General features: G+C 47.5%; 1 protein-coding gene across 2 annotated transcripts in view; it reads right to left on the reverse strand.

Annotated features, from left to right (window-relative positions):
- Positions 1–17,679, reverse strand: part of SNRK (SNF related kinase) — a 104,563-nt gene extending 86,884 nt beyond the window's left edge. The window contains exons 1-3 of one of the 2 annotated variants that reach the window (XM_050938388.1): positions 17,531–17,679; positions 15,516–15,622; positions 8,242–8,384 (exon numbers count right to left, since the gene is read on the reverse strand). The gene's annotated coding sequence lies outside the window, so the exon portion shown is untranslated. The remainder of the gene's footprint in view (positions 1–8,241; positions 8,385–15,515; positions 15,623–17,530) is intronic. The other variant, XM_050938386.1, reaches the window with a different exon arrangement.
- Between the last annotated feature and the right edge of the window lie 416 nt (positions 17,680–18,095).

An 18,095-nucleotide genomic window follows, 5' to 3' on the forward strand; every position in this document is an offset into this window, starting at 1 on the left:
AGCAAAAACCGAGCAGTGCTGTACCCCTGGGTGGAAAGCTGAGATGGCAGCTAGATGTACTCTTATGGAAGACAAGGAGAGACCTTCTTGCTTTAGGTAGAAAAGGTAATCCAAAATCTGGGGCACTGAGGCTAGTGCTGGGGGAAAGTTGTGCTGAGCTGACCAGACTGAAAATCTCCTCCACTTCGCCAGGTATGTGGCCCTAGTGGAGGGTTTCCTACTACTCAAGAGAACCTGTCTGACTTATTCTGAACAAGAGAGCTCGAATGTAGTCAGCCATGGACCCTCCAAGCTGTGAGATGCAGCGACTGCAGGTTTGGGTGCTGGAGCCGTCTGTGATCCTGCGTAAGAAGGTCCGGGAAGAGCAGCAGGGTCATCAGGGCTCTGACTGACAAGTCTAGGAGAGACGTATACCAATGCTGGCGAAGCCAGGCTGGTGCTATGAGAATGATCCAAGCCAGGTCTCTGTGGATCTTAAGCAGGCTCTTATGGATAAGTGGTATGGGTGGGAAAGCGTATAGAAGCGGTCCCCCATAATGGAGGAGGAACATGTCCACTGTGCTGCCCAGTCTGTGATTCTGGAAGGAGCAGACACTTCCTGTTGAGTCGTGTGGCAAAAAGGTCGATCAGGGGACAGCCCCACCTCTGGAAGAGCGAAGATGCAACATCCAAGCGAAGGGACCATTCGTGGCTGCGAAAAGATCTGCTGAAGCAATCCGCCAGCTTGTTCTGGACTCCTGGAAGGTACAATGCCTTTAGCTCAACTGAGTGCTCTATACAAAAGTCCCATAACTTGAGGGCTTCCTGGCATAGGGGAGAGAAGCGTGCGCTATCGTTTGTTGATATAGAACACTGCGGTCGTACTGTCCATCATGACTGATGCACATTGGCCTGCTAGATATGGGTGGAATGACTGACACGCTAGGCATACCACCCTGAGCTCCCTGACTTTGATATGAAGACTGAGATCTGTCTGTTCCCAGAGGCCCTGCATCCTATGGTCCCCCAGATGAGCTCCCCACCCCAAGTCTGACTTGTCCGTCACTAGCGTCAGGGATGGTTGTGGGGCAGCAAAGGGGACTCCTGAGCACATCTGCTAAGTGTCCGTCCACCACAGGAGCAAGTCGAGGATAGAGAAAGGCAGGGTCACAGTCCTGTCCAAGCTGTCCCTGGCAGGTCTGTACACTGACACAAGCTACGACTGAAGCGGACGAAGCCTGAGTCTGGTGCACCGAACCACGTATGTACAGGCCGCCATGTGGCTGAGAAGTTTGAAACAATTTCTCGTGGTGGGAAAGTGCTTGAGTCCCTGGATCATGGCTTCAAGGGCCTGGAATCTTGCCTGCGGGAGGAATGCTCTGGCTTGGGCTGAGCCCAGAACCGCCCCGTTAACTCTATCCGCTGGACCGGGACAAAGAGTCAATTTCGTTTCATTCAGTAGGAGGCCTAGATTCTTGAAAGTGGCTCTGACGAATGCCACCTGAGCTTCCAGCTGAGCCCTCGATCAGCCTCTGATCAGCCAGTCGGCGAGGTATGGGAACACCTGTATCCGATGTTTCCACAGAAAGGTGGTGACAACTGCCATGCACTTGGTGAAGACTCGAGGCGACAATGACAGGCCAAAAGGGAGGACAGTAATTGGTAATGGGAAACATTGACCACAAACCTGAGGAACTTTCTGTGGTTGTGCACAATCATTACATGAAAATATGCATCCTTCAAATCGAGGGCAGCATACCAGTCTGCTGGATCCAGTGAAGGGATAACGAGGGTCAGGGAGACCATGCGGAACCTGAGTTTCCTCACAAACTTGTTGAGGTTGCGCAGGTCGAGGACAGGCCTTAGGCCTTCGGTTTTAAGAAATAGTGGGAATAGAAACTCTCGCCCCTGTATTCCGGAATCTCCTCCACCGCCCTTAGTGCTAAGAGCGATTGCACCTCCTGAATGAGAAGTTACTCATGAGAAGGGGCCCTGAAGAGGGACGAGGAAATGGGGTGGAAGGGCGGAAGGGCACAAAATTGGATCAAGTATGCCCTCTCTACTGTGCAAAGCACCCAGCAGTCCAAAGTTATATGGGACCATGCATGGTAGAAAGGGGATAGTCAGGAGGAAAAGGTAAGGCAGGGTGAATCCAGTCTCTGGTCTGGTGCACCATCCTCGACTGCACCTTCAAAAGGTCGGTTTAGGGCCAGAGGGCGGTTTGGGCTGGCCTTGATTAGTAAAGGGATGTTGCCTTCTCCTACCACTCCAGTTCCTCCTTCTAGAATTGTCCTGGTGGTTCTGCTGCAGGAACATTTGAGAAGGTTGTGGGCAGAAGTGTCTCCGCTGTGTGGCGGGGGTATGCAAGCCCAAGGGTCTAAGGGTGGCTTGGGAATCTTTTAGGCTGTGGAGCCGTTTGTCCATCTTCTCTGAAAACAGAGTTTCACGCTCAAACAGGAGGTCCTGAATTGTTTGTTGGACTTCGTAGGGTAACTCTGAGACTTGCAACCAGGTCCCCCACCACATAGCCACCTGTCGCCATGACTCTTGTGGCAGCGTAGGCAGCATCTAAGGCTGCCTGCAGTGAAGCATGGGAGACTAATTTCCCTTATCCACCAAGATGGTGAACTCTGATCAAGAGTCTAAAGGGACGAGCTCTATGAACTTAGCCATGGAAGCGCAGGTATTATAAGTACAGAGTGCCAGCTGACAATGGCCGCTGGTTAGTCGCATCGACAACTAGTGAGTCCGGAGACAGATGGGAATAGAGATGCTCAAAGCCTCTGGAAGGGACGAAATACCAGCGCTCATTGTGTTTGGCAGTGGGTGATAGGGAGTCTGCCATGGAGTCTTGGTGGTGTCCACCACCATTTTTATGAGGGGTAATGCTACCCGTGAAGGTCCCAAGGGTGCTAGGATGTCCACCACAGGATCCATGTCCTCAACCACTTCCTCGGCCTTAATGCCCAAACTTTGGGCAGCCCTGCAGAGCAACTGCTCTAGAACTCTATTGTCCTCTAACACAGGAGCTTGGATGTCCCTGCCAACATTTCATCCAGCAACAAGGACAAGGAAATGTGTGTCGGTGGTGGAAGCTCCCTGCCATCTGCCCCGGACAGGTCACGTGACTCCCAGGGCAGCGTTGGAGGAGGTGGTGCCGATGTCGGTGCCAGGGCCGCAAGGGTCGTAGTCAACGTCGGCATCAGTCTCACAGGAGGGAGCTGCATCGGCACGTTCACAGAAGCTGTCGGGGTCCAGGGGCCAGGTGCCAACATCAGCACCTGAGCTGTAGATGCCTGCATTGAGGTCGACATCAACAATGGTGTAGGTGTGGGAGACGAGTGTGTCATCGTTGCGAAGGCCGGTGCTGAAGTCAGAGCCGAGCATGACACCAGAGTCGATGACGGTGCCATAGGGAAAGGCGTTGGGACTGTAGGCGCCAGGTGCGTATGCACCGTGGAAGGCGGCACAAAAGTGGCAGAAGCGACTGAAGATGTTGATAAGCGTGGGCCCTGGGTTCGTCCCTGGCCCTGGTGATAAGCCCAGGGAGTCCAGAAGGGCCATTGAGGCAGGTTCTGCCACTGCGGAGGCCACGCCTGCTGCTCCCTTCCGTCTCTGCCCAGCTTCGCTCTATGGCTTCTGCTCCTACTTGAGCGGTAGGAGTTGGGCTCCAACTCTGAGCTCTCAGACACTGAAGACCATGGAGGAGCCAGTCCTCGATGCCTCAAACGTCAAGAGCTCAGGGAGCGGGAAGGCTCTCTGTCGGAGCGTGTAGGTGCCAATGGACAAGGCGAAGGGGAGTGCCTCAACATCATAGCAGGCTTTCCTTTAGAATGCACCAGAGGATGGGGCTCCATCAATGCTGAGGGTTCCTCCCTGGCAGGCGAGAATGGTGCCATCAAGTGGAGGAGGTCTCTGGTGGCCTGGTACGCTTCTGGCATGGACAGGAGCTGAAGCTCCTGTGTAGGCACCAGAGATCGAGGTGGGGCTAGACTCGACTGCCTCCCCTGGACAGGAGTCGATAGGGCCCTGTAAGGAGATGCTGAGGAGTGGCCCACCTGGGGTCGCACTTCTCGAGGCTTAGCCAGAGAACAGTCTTCCGGCTTTTTCTTCTTTTGAGGCACCGGAGAGTGGAAGCAGTGCCTACTATCAGATTGGCCCCCGTGAGGAGCTGTGTCGGTGCCAAGCATCCCTGGAGGAGTTCTTCCTTGGCGCCTTTGGAACTCCGCGTCGAGGACGATGACGTAGGGGTCAGTCTCTCGAGCCTGGTCAGAATAGGGGGGGCGCGCGCAAGGCTACCTCCATGAGGATCACCTTTAGCTGCTGTTCCCGTTCTTTAAGTGTTCTTCGGCGGAACGCGCGGCAGCTCTTGCAATGATCTTTCTGATGGGTCTCCCCCAGATCACTCTTAGGCATGTGCTTGGCATAAGCCACACAGTTCTTAAATCCCGGGGACCACAGCATGCCACAGTGCCGGGGTTGCTTTGGGTGCGGGGAACCCCGCCCTCCCCCAACTACTATACTGTACTAAACTTTAGCTGGAGTACTACCAACAACTAATTAACGATATACGCGGAATAACGAAGAAACTTGCCGAGCAAGAGCCGAGGGAAACCCCAGCCACCGTCACTGGCAGTAAGAAGGAATGGAAGGGGTAGTGGGTCAGCAGGGCTATATATTAGGAGCCATGAAGGCGCAGCTCCAGGGGGTGCCCAGGCCAATCCAACGGATGCTGCTAAGGGAAAAATCTTCCGGCCATCAATTGGAATCGACATGAACAAGCACTCGAAGAAGAACAAAGACTTCCTGTATTAACGCTGCATTTTTGTTTCCCATTTTTACACAACAGGCGGGCTAAAACTGAGTTGCAAATCCAGCAATAGATTAGCCCAAAATTGTGAACTTAATCTGAAGTCATGCATTCCTAACTGATGGCAACCTTTTTAATGTACGTTTTTAAACCAAGTCTTAGAAAATTGAAACATAGGACATCAACTGTAAACTTAACAAGGTTTGGCAGAAAAAGAAAAGTATTCATTAGTAGCCAACAGGCACACTATTATTTATTATAATACACAAATATCACTACATGTGTGCACCACCAAAATTTCAAATATTCTAAGCTTGAAAAATGCAATTACTACTCTTTCATTAATGCTTTTAAGAGCACTGGAATGGGACTCAGGAGATCTCCGTTCTATTCTCAGCTCTACCACTTGCCTGCTGGGTGACCTTGGCCAAGTCACTTCACCACTGTATGCTTCAGTTTCTCCATCTGCAAAATAGGGATAATGAGACTCAACTCCTTTGTAAAGTGCTTTGATAAAGGAAATGGATAATGCTTTCCATTAGCAGATAAGTGTTATTTTCTGTACTTAACTGGGACTGTCATGGTATAATTCCCCACCCTGAACCTTAGCGTCCAAAAGATGAGGTACCAGCATGAATTCCTCTAAGCTCAATTACCAGCTTAGTACTTGTAGCGCTGACACCAACCAGGAATTCCAGTGCCTGGTACACTCTGGTCCCCCCAAAACCTTGCCCAGGGACCCCTAAGACCCAGTCCCTCTGGATCTTAACACAAGGAAAGTAAGCCCTTTCCCTCACCGTTGCCTCTCCCAGACTTCCCCTCCCTGGGGTTACCCTGGAAGATCACTGTGATTCAAACTCCTTGAATCTTAAAACAGAGAGGAAAATTCACCTTCCTCCCTCCTTCTCTCTCCCCCTCCCAGACTCTCCCTGAGAGAGAAAGTAATCCTAACACAGAGAGAAATTAACCTCTCTCTCCCGCTTCCCTCCTTTCTCCCCACCAAGTCCCTGGTGAATCCAGACCCCGTCCCCTGGGATCTCACACCAGAATAAAAAAACAATCAGGTTCTTAAACAAGAAAAGCTTTTAATTAAAGAAAGAAAAAACAGTAAATATTATCTTTGTAAATTTAAGATGGAATATGTTATAGGGTCTTTCAGCTATAGACACTGGGAATACCATCCCAGCCTAAGTATACAAGTACAAATTAAAATCATTTCAGCAAAATACAAATTTGAACTCCTTCCAGCCAAATACACATTTGCAAATAAAGAAAACAAACATAAGCCTAACTCGCCTTATCACCTAGTACTTACTATTTTGAATCTATAAGAACCTGTATCAGGGAGATTGGAGAGAAACCTGGTTGCACGTCTGGTCACTCTCAGAACCCAGAGAGAACAACAACCAAACACTAATAGCACACACAAAAACTTCCCTCCCTCAAGATTTGAAAGTATCCTGTCCCCTGCTTGGTCCTCTGGTCAGGTGACAGCCAGGCTCACTGATCTTGTTAACCCTTTACAGGCAAAAGAGATATGAAGTACTTGTGTTTTATTAACTCTTACTTATCTGTTTATGACAGGGACACAAAAAATATACTTGGTCAAAACATGGCTTTCAAGATAGCTCAAGAGAAAATATGACTTACATTTATGTGGTTAAAGTGGCATAAATGCAAAGCTAATGTTCAATTACAAGGGATTTTTTGCTCAACAAAACCCAGTTTTGACTGGAAATAGAGAGGACTGTCAAACATATCATCCAATAGATGTTCCTGATTGCAAGTTTGTTTGAAAAACTGGAGAACTATCCTGCAGGATGAACACTGCTGAGTCCTGTTATGTATTTAGTTTTTATTTCAGTCTAAAAGTAACAGCATTAATAGGTATTTTTCGGTGGGTAAAAGGGATGGAAATAGAGGTATCTCTGATATAGAGGGTTCAGGAAGACCACTGTGTGTAGCCCAGAATATATCAACAAGGCAAAAAAGGGAAGATTAACTAGAGATTTTTAACCAATTGATTGAAACACTCTTTCACCTTTGGCCATTGCAATGGCCAACTCCACCCAAAAAGTGATTTCTTACAGTACCTGAAGGAAGCAACAGATGAAATTTGATTCAAAAGTCAACCACAGGGAACTAAATCAGATTAGATGTAACAAGGGAAGTGTCCAACTCTTCATGATCTCACTGATCACCAATATATTTTGAATAGCACATGGAATCAACAGAGGGAGGCGCACATCAGTTAATATCATTGCTACCCAGCCCTCTTTATACAAATGGTTTGGGAAGAGAATTCCAAGTACCAAAGCTAGGCACGTGAAGTGCTGTAGTCTTATATTTAAACAGCAAAGAATGAAAATTCTGCAAGTCTCAGAATTGTTATGTTCTTTCCTAGACAAGCACCACCACTGTATTTCACTGGTCACCCAATCTAGAAAACATTAAGGTTTGATATCTTATGGACCACCACAGCGAGAAACAAATGTCATACCACCACTGGAAAGCTCGGAATCTCAACTTCCAGCAGTTTATATCCTTCATTTATACGCCCTGTGTGTGGTGAAAAAGTTAACCAGAAAATACCCACAATTCTGATCATAATTTGTTCTCCACAGTTCAGTTTTGACAGATTTATCACAGACTTTTACAGAGAAGGGTTGGAAAGCTTTCCAAAAAGTAAAGCATTAATGGTGTAAACTACTAACATCTAATACAACCTCTCAAGATAGTAATTGCAAAAGTAACAGAGCAGGGGAGAAAGCAAGATTGTAGTCAGGATGACATAATTATAAAGGTCCATTATTTTGTAAACAGCCAGACCCAGAAATTCTTAGCTATAAAGTTTCTTCAGTTATATCAAATCTTAATAGTACCAAACTAAATCCATTTTGACAGTTCACATACTCAAACATATTTTGCAGCATGCCATAATACCCACTAGAGCAGCAAACAGCTTCTCCCCCAGCACAACAAACCCACAGTAGACCTCAGCTACACATAATCCAACCAACAATTAATTGACAACAATTCATCCACAAAGAAAAAGCAAATCTAAGAAGAAGCCCAGAAACCAAGCATTTTGGTCAGTCTTTCCTGAATCCAGAAATAAAATCATATAAACTTCCCAAACCAAGATTTGTTTTGAAGATTAATTGGCATTATCCAAGTATTTTTCCCTAAACTTCAGAATTATAAATCCCTCAACATCTTCCCTCTTCTTCCTCCCCAGCCATCATTTTATAATAACTGTTTGGAATGATGTATTACTCTGATGAAAGTCTACCCTTCTGCAACATGCATATCCTTTATTATTGTAGATATGGTCATGAATGGTGGCGCTGATTATTTTTTAAATGGGGAAAACAAACATTTATTTTGAGAAAGTTAATTGTAAGGATTTTGTAACAGAAGGAAACCACTGATCAAAATTGAGTTCCACCAACCTTGACAGTGCCCCTTTCAGAGATATCATCTGGGTTTGTTCTTTGTTCATGAAGTCTCAGACTTTCTTCATCCTTTCCAAATGTCTAATGATGTTTCCATATCAGGCACTGATGCCAGTTTTGCATTCTTCTTTCCCTCGCTCCTAGGTAAACAGAGATTTAAAAAAAAAAAACATTATTTCCCTCCACTGGAAGGCTATTAAATATTTGTTGAATATACGAAGATAAAAGATACTAATATTTGAATTTCAACAGATGTTCAGCTGATACTTCACTGTGAACCAATTTAAAAAAAAAATCAAATGAGATTAAGCCATTATTGTAAGCACACTCAGACAAAGGTAACATTAATAAACAAGAACAAATCAAGATTTTTTTTATCCACACAGAATGAGGTAGAAGTGTCAAATCCTGTCCCATGTCTGACTACGGAGACAAATACATATAAAACCTATTGTAAGCCACATTGTCACCTGTCAAAGAAAGATTTCCACAGTATGCTTGTGAACTAAATCCTGGAGCATCACTGGTTTAATAAATGTCTGATACCTTAAGTGTTCAGAATACCAACTTGGCTTGGACACATATGCCTTTATAATACTGGAACCTTCCCACTGAGACCTGTAGCTAAAATCTGCTTTTCCTTAAAGTTCAATAACATTGTTCTTCCCCATCCAGTTACTCAGCTTCTATATTACCAGGGGCGGCTCCAGACCCCAGCATGCCAAGTGCGTGCTTGGGGCGGAATGCCGCGGGGGGCACTCTGCCGGTCACCAGGAGGGCAGCAGGCAGCTCCAGTGGACCTCTCAGAGGCATGCCTGTGGAGGGTTCGCTGGTCCCGTGACTCCAGTGGACCTACCGCAGACGACCAGCAGAGCGCCTCCTGCGGCATGCCGCCCTGCTTGGGGTGGCGAAATGTCTAGAGCCGCTCCTGTATATTACAACTTCATTACTAACATCTTAAGTTACTTAAGAATTGGCAGAAAACTGAAATTTATCATTCCTTAATCTATATGAACTGCAGCCATAAAATCCTGAGCTGTAATCTTATATCTCAAGATGAGCTTGGTTATGCCTGGTCACTAATGGGATGCAAGACTGCTGAAGAAAACACAAGATGCTGCAGGAGTCACGTTCATGAATCAATAAATAGAAACTTTTCCATACAACTTCACATAATACCAATGCCCCATCATGGTAATAGCATTCACTGTGAAGTTGAGAGATGCAGTCTAAGGATATGTCTACACTATGGGATTATACCAATTTTACAGAAACCGTTTTTTTAAAACAGATTGTATAAAGTTGAGTGCACGAGGCCACACTAAGCACATTAATTCGGCGATGTGCGTCCATGTGCCGAGGCTAGTGTCGATTTCTGGAGCGTTGCACTGTGGGTAGCTATCACATAGCTATCCCATTGTTCCAGCAGTCTCCCCCACCCCTTGGAATTCTGAGTTGAGATCCCAGTGCCTGATGGGACAAAAAACATTGTCGCGGGTGGTTCTGGGTACAGCCCCACCCCTCCCTCCGTGAAAGCAGCAGACAACCATTTCGCACCTTTTTTCCTGGGTGAACTGTGCAAACACTATAGCACAGCAAGCATGGACCCTGCTCAGCTCAAGACTGCAATCATGGACGTTGTAAACACCTCACGCATTCTCGTGCAGTCTATGCTGAATCAGGACCTGCAAAACCAGGCAAGAAGGCGGCAGCTACGGCAGCGTGGCGAAGAGAGTGATGAGGACATGGACACAGAATTCTCTCAAACCATGAGCCCCTGCACATTGGAGATCCTGATGGTAATGGGGCAGATACTAGCCATTGAACGCCGATTTTGGGCCCGGGAAACAAGCACAGACTGGTTAGACCGCATAGTTTTGCAGGTTTGGGACGATTCCCAGTGGCTGCGAAACTTTCGCATGCGTAAGACCACTTTCATGGAACTTTGTGACTTGCTTTCCCCTGCCCTGAAACGCCATAATACCAAGATGAGAGCGGCCCTCACAGTTGAGAAGTGAGTGGCAATAGCCCTCTGGAAGCTTGCAATGCCAGACAGCTACTGGTCAGTCGGGAATCAATTTGGAGTGGGAAAATCTACTGTGGGGGCTGCTGTAATGCAAGTAGCCAATGCAATCATTAAGCTGCTGCTACGAAAAGTAGTGACACTGGGAAACGTGCAGGTCATAATGGATGGCTTTGCTGCAATGGGATTCCCTAACTGTGGTGGGGCGATAGATGGAACCCATATCCTTATCTTGGCACCGGAGCATCAGGGCACCCAGTACATAAACCGCAAGGGGTACTTTTCAATGGTGCTGCAAGCACTGGTGGATCACAAGGGACGTTTCATCAACATCAACGTGAGATGGCTTGGAAGGGTTCATGACGCTCAAGTCTTTAGGAACACTACTCTGTTTAAACGGCTGCAGCAAGGGAATTACTTGCCAGACCAGAAAATAACAGTTGGGGATGTTGAAATGCCTGTAGTTATCCTGGGTGACCCAGCCTACCCCTTGATGCCATGGCTCATGAAGCCATACACAGGCAGCCTGGACAGTGGTCAGGAGTTGTTCAACTACAGGCTGAGCAAGTGCAGAATGGTGGTAGAATGTGCATTTGGCCGTTTAAAGGCACGGTGGCGCATATTACTGACTCGCTCAGACCTCAGCCAAACCAGCGTCCCCTTTGTTATTGCTGCTTGCTGTGTGCTCCACAATCTCTGTGAGAGTAAGGGGGAGACCTTTATGGCGGGGTGGGAGGCTGAGGCAAATCACTTGGCCGCTGATTACACGCAGCCAGACACCAGGGCGATTAGAAGAGCACACCAGGAAGCAGTGCGCATCAGAGAAGCTTTGAAAAAGAGTTTCATCACGGGCCAGGGTACAGTCTGACTGCTGTGTTTGTTTCCCCTTGATGAACGCCCCCCCCCCCCCGATTGACTCATTCCCTGTAAGCAACCCACTCTCCCCCTTCGATTACAGCTTGCTTAAGGAAATAAATTCACTACCGTTTAAAAATCACGTATTCTTTATTAATGCATTATAAAAAGAGGGAGAGAACTGACGAGGCAGCCCGGGTGTGATTTGGGAGGAGGATAGGAGGGAAGTAAAAGGCCACTAAAAATTTTCAAAATAATGACAGCCTTTTGGTTGGGCTGTCCACGGGGGTGGAGCAGGCAGGCGTATGGAGCCTCCCCTCACACGTTCTTACACGTCTGGGTGAGGAGGATATGGAACATGGTGAGGGTGGTTACACAGGGGCTGCAGCGGCACTCTGTGATCCTGCTGCTGTTCCTGAAGCTCCACCAGATGCCAGAGCAGGTCAGTTTGATCATGCAGCAGCCCCAGCGTTGCATCATGCCTCCTCTGATCTTCCTGCCTCCACCTCTCATCTCGAGCGATCCTCCTGTCCTCACATTTACTGGCATCTTTCCTGTAATTTGATACCACGTCCTTCCACTCATTCAGATGAGCTCTTTCACTGCGGGTCACTTCCATGATTTCCGAGAACATTTCGTCTCGTGTCTTTTTTTTCTGCCGCCTTATCTGAAATAGCCTTCGAGATGGAGTAGGGAGGCTTGAAAAATTTGCAGCTGCATAAGGGAGGGAAAAAAGGGAGAGAAGTATTTAAAAAGATACATTTTACAGAACAATGCTTATACTCTTTCACAGTGAACAACATTATTCACCTTACATAGCACATGTGATTTCACTACAAGGTCGCATTTTGCATCTTAATATTGAGTGCCTGCGGCTCTGGTGTTAGAGATCTCACAGACGTAGGTCCGGGCAGCAGAATTCAGCTTGCATGCGGCCATTGTCTTTCGGCTTCTGCAGCCTTCATATACACAGTGCCCTCCTTTCCCAAATACCAAGCAAAGCCCGTTCAGTGCTGCTTCTTTCCTGTTAACATGCAGCAGCAGAAACCATGGCCCCCATCCAATTCTCTGGGATGATTGCTTTACCGCTCCCCCCACCACGTGGCTGGTATCATGGAAGATCACTGCTAAACACCGCCCTTCTCCCCCTCCACCGTGTGGCTGGTAGCAGGGAAGATCCCTGCTAGCCAAATGCGAAAAAGCTTAGCATCAATCTCCCCCGACCCCCCTGCTTGGCTACCTGCAAGGAAGGATTTCTTTTAAGCAACAGGCAAACAGCCCAGTAGGAATGGCCATCTCTGTCCCCTTCATTAAATTCCTTAATTTCAACCAGGTTACCATGAACGATATCACTCTCCTGAGGATAACCCAGCGAGATAAAGAACGGATGTTTCTTGCATGCCAACAATCACCGGGACCATACGCAGCTAAGCTTTGTCATGCAATGATACCCGATCATTTGCTACATGCATGGCGTGGTCAAGTGTCCTACCATGGAGGACAGAATAAGGCTGCCGTGCCCAGAAACCTTCTGCAAAGGCTTTTGGAGTACCTCCAGGAGAGCTTCATGGAGATGTCCCTGGAAGATTTCTGCTCTATCTCCAGACATGTTAACAGACTTTTCCAATAACTGTACTGGCCGCGAATGCATCCCAAGTCCTCAGGGCAAATTAATCATTAAAAAACGCTTGCTTTTAAACCATGTTTTATATTTACAAAGGTACACTCACCAGAGATCCCTTCCATGGCTTCATTGTGTGGGATAGTGGCTTGGGAGGGCTGGGAAGGTAATTCCGTCAGGGTGAGAAAAAGCTCCTGGCTGTTGGGGAGAACAGAGTGTTGTGTGCTCCCTGCAAGCTCGTCCTTCTCTTCCTCCTCCTCATCTTCCCCGTTCGCAGAATCCTCAGCCATGGCGAGATTACCTCCCCCACCTCGGAATCCACGGACAGGAGTGGGGTAGTGGTGGAGGACCCCCTTAGAATTGCATGCAGCTCAGCATAGAAACGGCACGTTTTCGGCCCTGCCCCGGACCTTCCGTTTGCTTCTTTTGTTTTCTGGTAGGCTTGTCTGAGCTCCTTAACTTTCACACGGCACTGTACTGAGTCCCTGGTGTTGCCTCTCTGCATCATGGCCTTGGAAATTTTTTCAAATGTTTTTTCATTTCGTTTTTTGGTACGGAGTTCTGTTAGCACGGAATCCTCTCCCCATACAGCGATCAGATCCAGTACCTCCCGTGCGGTCCACGCTGGAGCGCTTTTTCGATCCTCAGGAGACTGCATTGTTACCTGTGCTGATGAGCTCTGCGTGGTCACCTGTGCTGGTGAGCTCTCCACACTGGCCAAACAGGAAATAAAATTCAAAAGTTCGCGGGGCTTTTCCTGTCTACCTGACCAGCGCACCCAAGTTCAGATAGCATTCCAGAGCAGTCACAATGGTGCACTGTGGGATACCGCCTGGAGGCCAATACCGTCGAAGTGCGGCCACACTAACCCTAATCCAACATGGCAATATCGATTTCAGCGCTACTCCCCTCATCGGGGAGGAGTACAGAAATCGGTTTTAAGAGCCCTTTACATCGATATAAAGGGCTCCGTTGTGTGGATGGGTGCAGGGTTAAATCGGCTTAACTCTGCTAAATTCAGTATAAACGCGTAGTGTAGACCAGGCTTAAGATGAAAGAGACCTCTTGTCCATTAGTGATTAGTAAAGACTGCATGCCACCTTCTTTTTGCAACAGGGTTCTCAACCCTATCATCCTGGCCAGATTTCTGTGTGGGTGTCTACATTTTGACTAGCTGCATTCTCTGAAATTTCAACTAAATACACAAATTTTCACATGCTTGAGATGTTGTGTACTATTGTCACATGTTCTTTAAACAGCAGCTACTTTACACTACAGATGTGGTTGCATTTCAATGTTAATCACATTTCAGAAGTAATTTGCAAAGGCTCTATAAATGTAACATATTAATACAACTACCACTTAAATAAATACTATAAGGTAAGTTAACAACTTATTTGCTGCACACAGTAAGTTCAGCTCTGTACAGAACATACAGAAGGATATACCCCTGCCCCAGGAACTTACCCTCTAAAATAACACAAACCACCTGCTGATTGGATGCACCGCAGTACAGCAAAAAAGTTATTAAATTATTATAATAATGCCATAATAATCCAGGAATTTCTTGGAGTGCGGGACAGTTGGGGGGTATTACTGGTAAGTGTCATGGAAGAAGTGTGTTTTGAGGAGATATATGAAAGAGGAAAGAGATGAAGCTTGCAGCACCATGACAGCAAGGATATACTAGGCATAAGGGACAGCATAGAAAGAGAGACAAAAAAGCAAGAAGGATAAAGAGAAAGTGGTCAGACACAAAGTGTTGAAGAGGGAAGAGAGCAAGATTCAAACGAAGATGTAGACTATAGAAGAGCTGTTTAAACGTGTTTCAGAAGGCAGGAAGTTAGACGGATTTGAAGAGAAGATGAGGTGGTCAGAGCAGTATGTGAGAAAGATTCTCTTTGTAACATTATGAATAGACTGAAGGAGAGAAAGGTGAGGATTAGAGGTTTTAGTATAACAAATGCACATGTCCAGTTTAAAAATGACGTACCAATATGTCTTCACGCTGCATTCACTTCAGTTACCAGAATTTAAACTGTTTGATCTACCGCACAACCAGACAAAAAAGAAAGCATTAAGTCACCTACACTGGGGACACTTAAAAAGTTCACTTCAGTTCTAACAGGATTGAAATATAAGGAATATCACTAAAATACAATTTATGTCACCCACCATATTAAGGAAATAAATTAGGTCTGTGCTTTTTTTTTTTTTTTTTTTTTTTTTTTCCCTTTTAAAGCTTCTTAATGTTATACAAAGAATACAGGAAGGGTGTGGGGGTTGTTTGTTTGTTTTAAGATTTCCAGCTTTTTATTACCTTAAATACATCTGAAATGTCTAATCTGGTATTCTTTGGCTTTGTCGGCAGCTCTGAGGACTCATATGTTACTGCATAGTATTTTAATGTTTGATCTGTTTCAAGTCCTACAAGAACTAACAGTCACTGCTACTCACTACAATCAATTGACTCCTCAGTCCCAGTAGCTGATAATTGGAGCACATTACATAAAACAAAACCTCAGCTGATTTCAACAATATTTCAGTAATAATCAATTCCTTGGTGGCACATTTCTTGCAACATACACTTAATCCTTTTGTAATCTATAAATCAGTCTCAACACACATCTCTAAATTCCACTTTACTAAGATTCTTATTTTCTTCCTCCCCCTACACAGAAAAAAAAATCTAAAAGCATTCCCTATAAAAATCTATACAACTAAGCAGCAGGTACACCACAGAGGGTGGGGCATAAACAGATCTCTACTCACATCATTTGGATGCAATTTATCCACACTAGTAGATGGCTATAAGTCTTAGATCACACTTCCATTGTTTCAGGAACTGCTCTGGTACCACCGAGGAAGTCACTTGAGTTCTAACAGGATGCACAGAGTGGGAGGACGGATGTAAAATTGTCCAGTAATGAGCAAGCATTTTTATACTCCAATTTAAACCTCTCTCCCTTCGGTAACCTTTGTGTGTGCAGAAAGCTCCCTTCCACAGATGCTCCAGTTATCATATGAACCAGTAAAAAAAATCTAGTTGGAGTTAAGTCAGGTTTGTCTCCAGCATCCCTCAGGTCACTATGGAATTTTTCCCTTTATGTGAAGGGATAAACAACACTTCCTTATTTACCTCCTCCACACCATTCATGATTTTATAGACCTCTATCATATCCTCTCCCCTTAGGCAATGTCTACACTAGCACTTATGTCAGCAAAACTTCTGTCACTCAATAGTGTGAAAAAAACAACTCCCTGAGCCTCATAAATTTTGCCGGCATAAGTGCTCTTGTTCACAGTGCTACATCCGCAGAAGACACTCTTCTGCAGACACAGCTGGACTGCTTGTTGAGCTGGTTTTATTATGTCGGTGGGAGAGCTCTCTCCTGCAGTTATAACACAACTGCATGAGTGATCTTACAGCTGTACTTGTAATTGTAGACATGACCTTAGTCATCTTTTCTAAGCCGAACAGTCCCAGCCTTTTTAATCTCTCCTCATATAGAAACTGTTCCATACCCATAATAATTTTTGTACAAGGACAACATTTTCCAATTCTAATACATCTTTTTGAGATGGGACAATCAGAATTGCACACAATGTTCAAGATACCATGGATTTTACCATAGTTACCCTAGGACTTCATAAATAACAGAAATCACTAAAATAGATTTTAAAAGACACATTTCATCAATGGATATAGTTAGTGGGGTGGCTTCTGGGTGTCAGAACCTAGCCACTAAGATCCATAAAAGCCATTCTCCAGGACAGGGCTACTTGTCAAATTAATTTCTATAGAAAACTGGAAACAGCAATTCAATGAAATAATGTTATTGGCATGACTATGCAACTGTTGCCAAAGGATAAGAGACAGCTACAGTTTGTCTGTCTGTCAGAGGTACTCCCTCTAAGCAAAGAAAGAATGCCAGCTCATGTGCTGAACAAACCTGTTGGCTATGCCTCTGGTTTGAAAGAACTAGAGGCAGTATCATCCCCGAAAAATGTGCCTAAGATTATGGTTTAAGGATTTCTCTACTTAGAAGGATTTCATCGTTTTAACACAAAACAGAGAACAGGCAAACCACTATACGTGTCCCTGTCCTTCACAGGTTGTGAGGCCTGAGGATGAATTCCACCTCACTTTCTTCCCTTAGAGCCTGCTCTGTCCGTGTCTGGCATATGATAGTACCACAAATGACATACACGCGCGGGCGAAAGGAGGAGTCGTCATGTCACACACGCGCGCGGCGGGACGGGGGGGGTCATCGTGTCACACACGCGCGCGGCGGGACGGGGGGGGGGTCATCGTGTCACACACGCGCGCGGCGGGACGGGGGGGGTCATCGTGTCACACACGCGCGCGGCGGGACGGGGGGGGTCATCGTGTCACACACGCGCGCGCGCGCGGCGGAACGGGGGGGTCGTCGTGGTGTGACACGCGCGCGCGGCGGGACGAGGGGGGGGGGTCGTGGTGTCACACACCCGCCTGCCCAGGCACTTCCAGCCCCGCACCAACCCGCACCTGGCCAGCCTAAGCCGGGACAAGGAGATACGAGATGTGGCTCCCGCCGCCCGGGCAGCACCGACCTTCAGGCGCAGGGAACTGCCCCGCCGCTGGGCCCCGCAGCCTCCCCGGGGCGAGGCCGCCATTGCCCGGCCGGGATGGAGCCAGGGCCCCGGCGGGAAGGCCGGCCCCGGGGAACGGGCTCCTACTTTTCCGCCAGCCCAGCCGGGCCGGGAGCCGCGGGACACCGACCCCCCGCGCCGCGCCAGTAACGTACCCCCGCAGCAGCGGCTCCTCCGCACGCCACCCCCCACATGGGCAGCGGCGTCTGCCCCTGTCACCGGCCGCTCCCCCCGCTGGGAGCTGGAGGCGCCCCCGGGAGACGCGGGGCAGCGAAACAGCGGCGGGAGCGGCTCGTCGCCGGCCTGCTCCGTCCCCGGCTGCTACCGCTGCGGCGACTCCGAGCGCGACGCACTGACAACAACGGCCGGCAGCTCCCGAGAGCTGGGGGCGGGGCCGGGGAGGGGCAACCGGCACAGAGAAAGGGTCGCCGCTGCGCATGCGCCGGAGGGAGGTGCCACCGTCGTGCCGTCACACCCCGGCTGAGGGGCCGTAGCGGGTTGGGGAGGGATAGGGGTGGTGGGAGCTGGAGGGTGGGGAAAGGATCGGCTAGGGGAGGGGCGGGCTGAAGATGGCCAAACATTGCGGCATTGTATTACCACGTGCTGGATCGTTACTATGGTATAAGGTCCATTTACTTCATATGGTAAGTGTGTGTGTGTGTGTGTGTGTGTGTGTGTGTGTATATATATATATAAAAGTAGGTGTGAGACTTTTAGAAG

This window comes from Gopherus flavomarginatus, chromosome 2 (assembly GCF_025201925.1).
Source record: "Gopherus flavomarginatus isolate rGopFla2 chromosome 2, rGopFla2.mat.asm, whole genome shotgun sequence".
Classification (NCBI taxonomy): domain Eukaryota; kingdom Metazoa; phylum Chordata; order Testudines; family Testudinidae; genus Gopherus; species Gopherus flavomarginatus.